This window comes from Nelumbo nucifera, chromosome 2, assembly GCF_055504915.1.
Source record: "Nelumbo nucifera cultivar China Antique chromosome 2, China Antique-T2T, whole genome shotgun sequence".
Classification (NCBI taxonomy): Eukaryota; Viridiplantae; Streptophyta; class Magnoliopsida; order Proteales; family Nelumbonaceae; genus Nelumbo; species Nelumbo nucifera.
In genome coordinates, this window is record NC_142650.1 from 70457138 (window position 1) to 70465660 (window position 8523).

The window sequence follows — 8523 nt, forward strand, 5'->3', positions numbered from 1 at the left end:
TAAAATTACTATTTATTGTATTTCAGTAATTATTCTTTATTTTTTGCAATAAATATATTTTCAATAACTATGTATAAATCTATTTTTGTTTTGTTATTTAATAAAAAATATTCAATAATTATTGGAGTTTAAACTACTGTTATTTAGCTTTTTAAATTTAACTTATTGTGTATTTTTGTTATAAATTTTTAATAACTATTGGAGATTAAACTATTGTTCATGAGCTGTTGGTTAAATTGTATGTGGTTTGGCCAACCAAATAGACCTAGTCAAGTTGGGGAGTTGGTCAGTCAGGTTATATCAATTTGGGGCAATTTTCAGTTTGGTCTGTTCATTCGATTTTAGTTAGTTTACAAATGGCCAAAGCGAAACTAATCCAATCCATTCGAGTTAGGAAATTGCTGAACCAAAACCAACTAGAAATACTAGAAATCGGGTTGGCCAGTTTCATTAGTTTTATTAGGAATGACAACGGGACAGGGTGGGAACAAGGAGCCTCTCCCCATCCCCATTTCCACGGGGATCCCCACTCCATGTGATTCTTTATAATGTCAACCAATTATGTTTTTGTTTTCTATTTTTTTAAATGAAAATAAAATAATTAAAATTTACAATCCTATTAGAAAAGATTCAAACATATTCAACCATATTTTTAAAAATATTAACATATAGATGTATGTATACATATATACATATATAAATGTATACGTATATATACATATATTAGTGGGAATCCCATGGGACGGGGATCGGGGTCCCCACGGGGCAGGGAGTGCTCTTCCTGTCCCCACCAACGGGGATGAAAATTTTTTCATCTTCGTTCCTGTAGGGGGAAAATCATCCCCATCCCCGCCCCATTCAGGGCAGATCCCCAGGGGGATTGGGGAAATGGGAAAAATTTCCATCCCTAAGTTTGATAAACAACCCTATCTAAAATTTATTATTATTATTTTCGTATTGTAAAAAATTATTAAAAGTAATAGATAAAATATAAATAATTACTAAATATTATATAAAACAATTGTATACTCTTACATGTTTTTATTATTTATCTTTAACTTGACAAATCCCATGCATCACACGGGTCCTCGCTAGTATATATATTAAAACAAGGAAGTCTAGAAATTTTCTCCTTTTTTTGAATTTTTTAATCCATTTCATTTTCAAAACTACCAATTAGAACTCTAATTTCCTTAAAAAATCATTCTAAAATCTCTCATGAAGCCACCTCATCACTCCTTTCTCCCTCTCTCATAATGGCACCTTAGCACTTAGCATAATAGGAGTCTTGAGAGTAGGAGCCTTTAAGACTCTTCGCAAAGTAGGACTCTTCCCACGACGAGTCTCCTCTCGTGAATTTCTCTCTCTCTCTCTCTCTCTCTCTCTCTCTCTATCTATCTCTATCTCTATCTCTATCTCTATCTCTATCTCTATCTCTATCTCTATCTCTATCTCTATCTTTCTTATCGGTAATAGGAGTCTTGACTACAAAAGTCTTTTGGACGAAGAAGTTACAAACTTCATCCTTTTTCGAAGTAGGGGGCGAACCTCTTTTTGGTGACGAAGCAGGGGAGGGCACTGCTTCCAGTTGTGTTTACTGGAAGTCATCCAGAAATATCGACATAAAATCATCAATGAAATCCGAAAATAGAGACATTATGCATCTTTGAAAAGTAGCAAGGGCATTGCACAAACCAAAAGGCATTCTCCTAAATGCAAATGTTCCACGGTAGTTTTCTCTTGGTCTTCAGGAGCAATGGGAATTTGGTGATAATCAGAATAATCATCAAGAAAACAATAAAATTCCTGACCAGCAAGTTTTTCAATCGTTTGATCAATAAAGGGAATGGGGAAATGATCTTTTCTAGTAGCACCATTCAATTTCCTATAGTCGATACAAACCCTCCAACCTGTTACTATCCTTGTAGGGATTAATTCATTATTTTCATTTTCAAGTATAGTGGTCCCACCCTTTTTTGGCACAACTTGCACAGGACTTACCCAAGAAGAATCAGAAATAGGAAAGATAATACCTAAATCAAGCCATTTTATCACCTCTTTATTTACTACATCTTTCATATTAGGATTTAACCTCCTTTGGGGCTGCACTATAGGCTTGAATCCATTTTCCATCATGATTTTGTGCACCCAAACTGATGGACTTATTCCTTGAATGTCGCTAATGCTCCATCCAATCGCCCTTTTGTGTTCCCTAAGCACCCTTATCAACTTTTCTTCTTCAAGACCTGTTAAGTAAGAAGAAATAATCACAGGTAAGGTAGATGAATTCCCCAAATAAACATATTTTAAATGCGAAGGAAGAGGTTTAAGTTCAAGAGTGGGAGGCTTTTCAATCGATGGCTTGGTTTTTGAATAGAAGGAGAAATATCCAAAGGCAAAAAAATTTCTCTTTTTGTCACGAATCCTCTTTGCTTTTCTCCCAAATAGCCTATGGCCTCCTTATGCTTCTCATCTAAAATGTGTTCCTTCACATCAAAAGAGTTGGCAATACAATTTTCTATAGAATCATCTAACCTAAATGCATGAAATTTTCTTTCTGCCAAATCATCAATGCAATCTACCATTAAGACTTCTTTTTCATCATTGGAATGTTTCATAGCCTTAAACACATTAAAAATAACTTCCTCATCATTAATTCTAAGGCTAAGTTGTCCTTATTGGACATCAATTAAAGCTCTTCCTGTGGCAAGAAAAGGTCTCCCTAAAATTAGGGGCATATCCTAATCTTCTTCCATGTCCAAAACAATAAAGTCAATTAAAGGTCTCCTTATTTGACATCAATTAATATGCAACTTTTGAAACACCACTAGAAATTTAGCAAATTGCTTATCCAAGTTAGCCTTAATAAATCTTTTAGGAAAAGGAAGAGGGGGTTTGTGGATTTTAAATTAAGAGTAGAAGAACTTCCCTTTTTCTCCATCGATGACTCGTAGTCTCCTTCTTTGGCTTCAAGGTTTCGGCTTTCTTCCACTTTTACATGCTCATCATCTTTTTCTTCTTTTCTAAGTTCTTTACCACTTCGCAGAGTGATGGCCTTTACTTGTTCCCTGGGATTCTTCTCGGTATTGCTAGGTAATCCTCCTTGTGGTCTTGCTGAAATTTCTTGAACAAGTTGTCCAATTTGAGTTTCCAACCCTTGAATTCTTGCCTCTGTACTATTGATAAATTTTGCCATCATATCCTCTAAATTTGGCTTCTTCTCTTGTGGATTTTATTGTTGTTGCTACTGAAAGCCAGGAGGTGCTCTTTGTTGGTTATTACTCCAAGAAAAATTTGGATGGCTTCTCCATCCTGGATTATAAGTGTTGGAGTAGCGTGTCCCCCTTGCCCACCATAAGAAACAAAATTAGCTTGTTCAGAAGAAGAAGAAAATGGATTTCCTACTCGACAGTCTACACTAGCATGTCCCCCTTGCCCACAAAGCTCACAAGAAGGAAAGAGAACAGAAGAAACACTCATAACTGAAAACTCCCAAATTTTCTAATTTCTTATTTAATGCAGCAAGTTGAGCCGATAATGCAGTGATAGAATCAACATTATAAATTCTAACTCCCTTTTTAATTGCTCTCTCATTGCCCCATTGATAGCTATTGGCCGACATCTCCTCTAAAAGTTCATATGCTTCTTCAGGAGTTTTTCTCATAAGGGTACCACCTGCAATTGCATCTAACATTGAACGATTAGATTGATTAATGCCACTATAAAAAGTTTGCACTTGTATCCAAACAGGTAGACCATGGTGAGGACACTTCCTAAGTAGTTCCTTAAATCTCTCCCACGACTTATATAAGGTTTCATTATCAAATTGAGAAAAAGTTGTCTAATGGCATCATTACTAACTCCATTATGCTTAAAAGTATCACATATTTCAAGAAAATTAGTAATATGAGAGTTAGGGTCATCATTGGGGCCAGAAAATTGCACACTCATCTGGATCATCTGAATAATTGTAGGCTTAATCTCGAAATTGTTTGCTTACGCATTCGGCCTCCTAATGCTTGATGTAGTACCATCTAGAGTAGGTATAGCATAGGAGATCAATGTCCTTGGATTATTTTGGTCTTGAGCCATCTTGTTCTTTCTCTCCCTTATTTGCTTTTTCAAAGTCCTTTGATTTCTTGATCAAGGGGTATTAATTCCCCACCCCTAGTGCGTGTCAAGAACTTGGAACCTTCAAAGAAAAGAAAAAGAAAGAAAGAAAAAGAAATTAAAAATTTCCTAAAAAAATTTATAAAACTGAACCCAATAGAAATTAAAATAGAAAAAAAATTTTAAATCCAAAAATAAAACAAATAGATGTTCAATCTAAGGCTAATTCAGGTAGTTTTGACATGCAATAAACTAGTCCCCGACAATGGTGCCAAAAACTTGTTGTGTGATTTATGCACAGTTAATTCAGGCAAGTGTACCTTAGTCAAATGTGCGTATAATGATGAGAAAAGTGACGATCCCACAAAGACTAGATCACAGTACCAAATCAATTTTAAACTAACCTAAGTTGAACTCGTGAATCAATTGAATGAATAAAAACTAAAATAATTAATGCAAATCCAAGAACTTAATAAAAACTGAATTGATGGATGAATGCAGCTAAGTTTTAGATTTCATTAAATCAAGGTTACATAATTACCTATTTAATCCAACTCAAGACTAAAATTACCCTAAGGTATATTCAAGTTATTTGCATGTGATGGTGGATTTCCCTAAATTAATTAATAAGCTTTCTCAAGTCATATTAATCCTTTATGAATCTAATTCTACCATCAAATTTCTAAGTGGTTGTCAAAAGGAAAAATAAGCATTAATTTCTTTGGAAACCTCTAATCGTAGAAGGGGATTTGACTCACTAAGCTTCCTTGATTCCCACACATGAGCTAATCATCTTTCGATATCATACTCTATCATGCGATTTTTTATTGCCTAGGGATCTAATTCATAATAATCCTTTGGTCAGTCATGCATGAATCGTCAAATCATTAAAAGATTGGTCAATTCTTTTAAAGCATTAAGCGTAGCAATAAAAATTTTTCATGCAAATAATAAAGGTCTTGAATTGAATTAAACAAATAACTATATAATCTTAAGATCAAAATCCATCTAAACCCTAGCTAAGAGAATTTAGCTAGACATCATTAAATTCAACATACTCAAGAAAATTAAAGGGGAAACATAGCAAGAACACATCATAGAATGAATAGAATAACAATAAAAGTTTAGCCTTTGAAGGTAGAAGACAAGTGCAACAACTAAACCTTTCTCCCTCTTGAATTCAAATTCTTCCTCTCCTTCTCTGGCGTGCTGAAATTGCTTCCTCTTCTCTTTTGATGTGCTGAGACTGCTTACTCTTCTCCTCCATTGAATTCTCTCTAAGGATGTGCCCCCTTGCCTTGAGTCTATGGTCCTTTTAAATTGCTCTATTATTTTTTTTCGTGTTTCCTCTATTAAATGCTTTCTTAATAAGAAGTTTGACTCTATCGTTTTCATTCCAACATGTGATAACTCTGTCTACTCTTAAAAACGATCGAAAATTGTTTAAAGTCGGGTCTTAAAAATGATCAAAGATTGTTTAAAGTCAGGTTTTACTCTCCTATGCTCGCTCGATCAAGCAAACACAGTAGACATGATCTAGGTGTAGATGACAATGGTTACCATTGGGTATGGGTCATGAAGCGGGTACAAGTCACATCTGACCCAATCCATTTAAATAATAGTATTTATAAAGACCTCTATTTAATTAGTTATTTAATAATAGTATTTACAGTATTTTTTATTGATTACAATATTATTTAATAATTGTATTTATTATTATGGTGTTTTTTATTAATTTTGGTATTTATTTTATTTTATTATGGTATTAAATTGTTGTTAATTAATTATAGTATTTATTTTAACTAATGGTATTTATATAATTTAATTATGGAATATATATATATATAAATAAACAAGGAAGTCTAAAAATTTTCTCCTTTTTTTTAATTTTTTAATTTTTCTAATTCATGTCAATTTTGAAACTACCAATTAGAAAGAAACTCTACTTTCCCTTAAAAAATCTTCATTAAAACAAAGCGGTCAAGAAATTTTCCCCTTTTTTTGAATTTTTTGTTTTTTTTTTTATTCCATGTCATTTTTGAAACAACCAATGAGATGCACTTTCCCAATAACCTAAATAATCTCTTCTCCTAAAATTTATCCTAAACTACCTCCCCCATTTTTTCCATAATTATCTCTAATTCCAGTTTATCTTCTAAATTATCTCTAATTCATATTTATCTCCACAATTATCTCTAATTTAGTAGAGATTTTTTCTCCTAAATAGTCTCTAATTCCTATTTATCCTCTCCCCTACTTTTTATCTATATATATCTAAAGAAACTTTGGATTAAAATCTTAAAAAATTATTTTAATATTCTAACAAAATTATATAATATCTTTAAAATTGACAGATGGAATAGATTATTCCATGAAATTGACAAATGGAATGCTAAGGGTCGGGACAAAGTGTTGGAATTCCAAAAATTGGGCAGAGTTGTCGCAAAACAATTTGAGGGCCAAGTAGGGGTGATCATGAAAAACCGAAACGACAAAACTGAACCAAAAATTCCAATTAACCGAATCGATCAGTAAACATTTATATTTATTTTTTTATATATTATATATATGTATATAATATATATTTATAATATATAATATATTATTTATTATTTATAATATAATATTTTATATATTTATAGCTTTATTATATATTTATATATTTATTTATAATATATATTATAAAAATAAAAAATCAACAAACAGAACCAATGGTTAGCTAAAATGATCAACTGGTTAATCAATCGGCTTTAATTTGGTTTGTTTTCGGTTACTGATTTTCCAAAAATCAATACTACTAATTCGATTTGGAAAATAGGCCCACGATTCGATTAATAACCAAACTGTAAACACCCCTAGGGCTAAGTGTCACTACCCCTGAGTACACGTGGCTATCTGAATCTTACCTTAAATAATAATGTCTTATTTAAACCTAGGAAACCAACCATATATAGGACCCCAATGTCCAAGAGTTTCAGAGGGCAAAAATTGTTAGCTTAGATAATTGTTGGTGTAAAGAATTTGACACCAATATAGTAACTAAATGAGGATCAGAGGATGGACTCACCACAATACCCAGGACCCCACCTGTTTGGTTCAAATGGTATTTGGAATTGGATTCCATAAGATATGTGATGGTGCGGGATCTGGATGCTCCTAGCCGGAAGGCAGCTCGGACGTCGGTTATGGAGTATAGCAGTTGAACTGCAAGACAGATGGATCAGAGAACTCAGTGTGGCTAACCCAGCGAGGTTGCTCTGATGCTTAAGTCAATACTGGATGTAAGTAGCGAGCTGAAAGTAAGTGAGCTTGAAAGCTAGAATGCATTATCACGCGTACCTGGGTCTCAGGGGCTAATTCCCTTATATAGTTGGGCTGTCGTGGCTCTCATGAAACACTCCCGATATCTTCGGCCCAAGCCATAGTAGTCCGTTCCGCTCCGGTAGGTGGATAATGTGCTAGCCGATAAGGCCTATCGTGTCCATCCAATTCGAGTGAGATGAGGATAAGGCCTACGGTTGTGCGGCATGATCCCGAAAGGCTCGGAGGCAACTAGGAAGCTTCTAGAGATCTACTATGTGTCGCTTCGGCAGGCTAGGTCATCCGAGATACCCGGGCTTCGGTGCTATCCGAGGTGATCAACATACCCAAGGTGGCCCGACCTATCGAGGACGTCGAGGATGCTGAGTCATGCATCTAGTCATCAGGTCGCGCCCACGTGTCCTCTACTTACTTGGTCGGGCCACCCCCACTCCCCGTGCCAACGGTCCCAACCTGGTGCGGGGAGTTCAAGACGAGTTCAGGTGGATTTGGCTCGCTTTTCCTCTGGTTTGAAGTCTGGTCTAGTGGTTAGATCACAATGACTCACCTGGTTTGATCGGGAAAACCAAACCGCATGTCGAGGAAGTGCGGATGTCATATGGGTTATAAACTCCGTGGACATCAAAATGCACGCTCAACCAATTTTGGCATCGGGTGGCGTGCATCCGGTTTTCACAAGAACCATCAAATCACGTTGATCTAGACCATCGAAGGCTGGCCATAGCAGCTATAAATAGGGGCCCTAGGGGCCCATTTTCTTCGCCATACATCAGGTGTTCAAAATCCTGAGGTTGCGCGTTTTCTTCCAGGTCGGTGCCATCTGCCGTTGTATTCGAGGTCGCTTCCTTCTTTCTTCGGTCTTAGGTGAGTGGCCTTGTCTTTGTCTTCATTTTCTATTTGCTTTATCTTTCCCTTTATTTCAGCATGTCTAGCATTAGCACCGATAGCCTTTTTGATATGAGTGGTGAGTCCACCGGGGCCAAGGTGGGCACCTCGGCCTAGGTCAAAGAGTCGGGTCCTGCGGGGGCAAGTGCTTCGACTTACAGTTCTGATGCCAACCCGTCCGAGGCGGACTCACCAAGGCAAGAGCGT

At 35.6% G+C, this 8523-nt stretch overlaps 1 pseudogene; it reads left to right on the plus strand.

The window, feature by feature from the left end:
* The first annotated feature begins 3752 nt into the window (after positions 1-3752).
* On the plus strand, positions 3753-3851 carry LOC148802316 (small nucleolar RNA R71; annotated as a pseudogene).
* The last annotated feature ends 4672 nt before the right edge of the window (positions 3852-8523 follow it).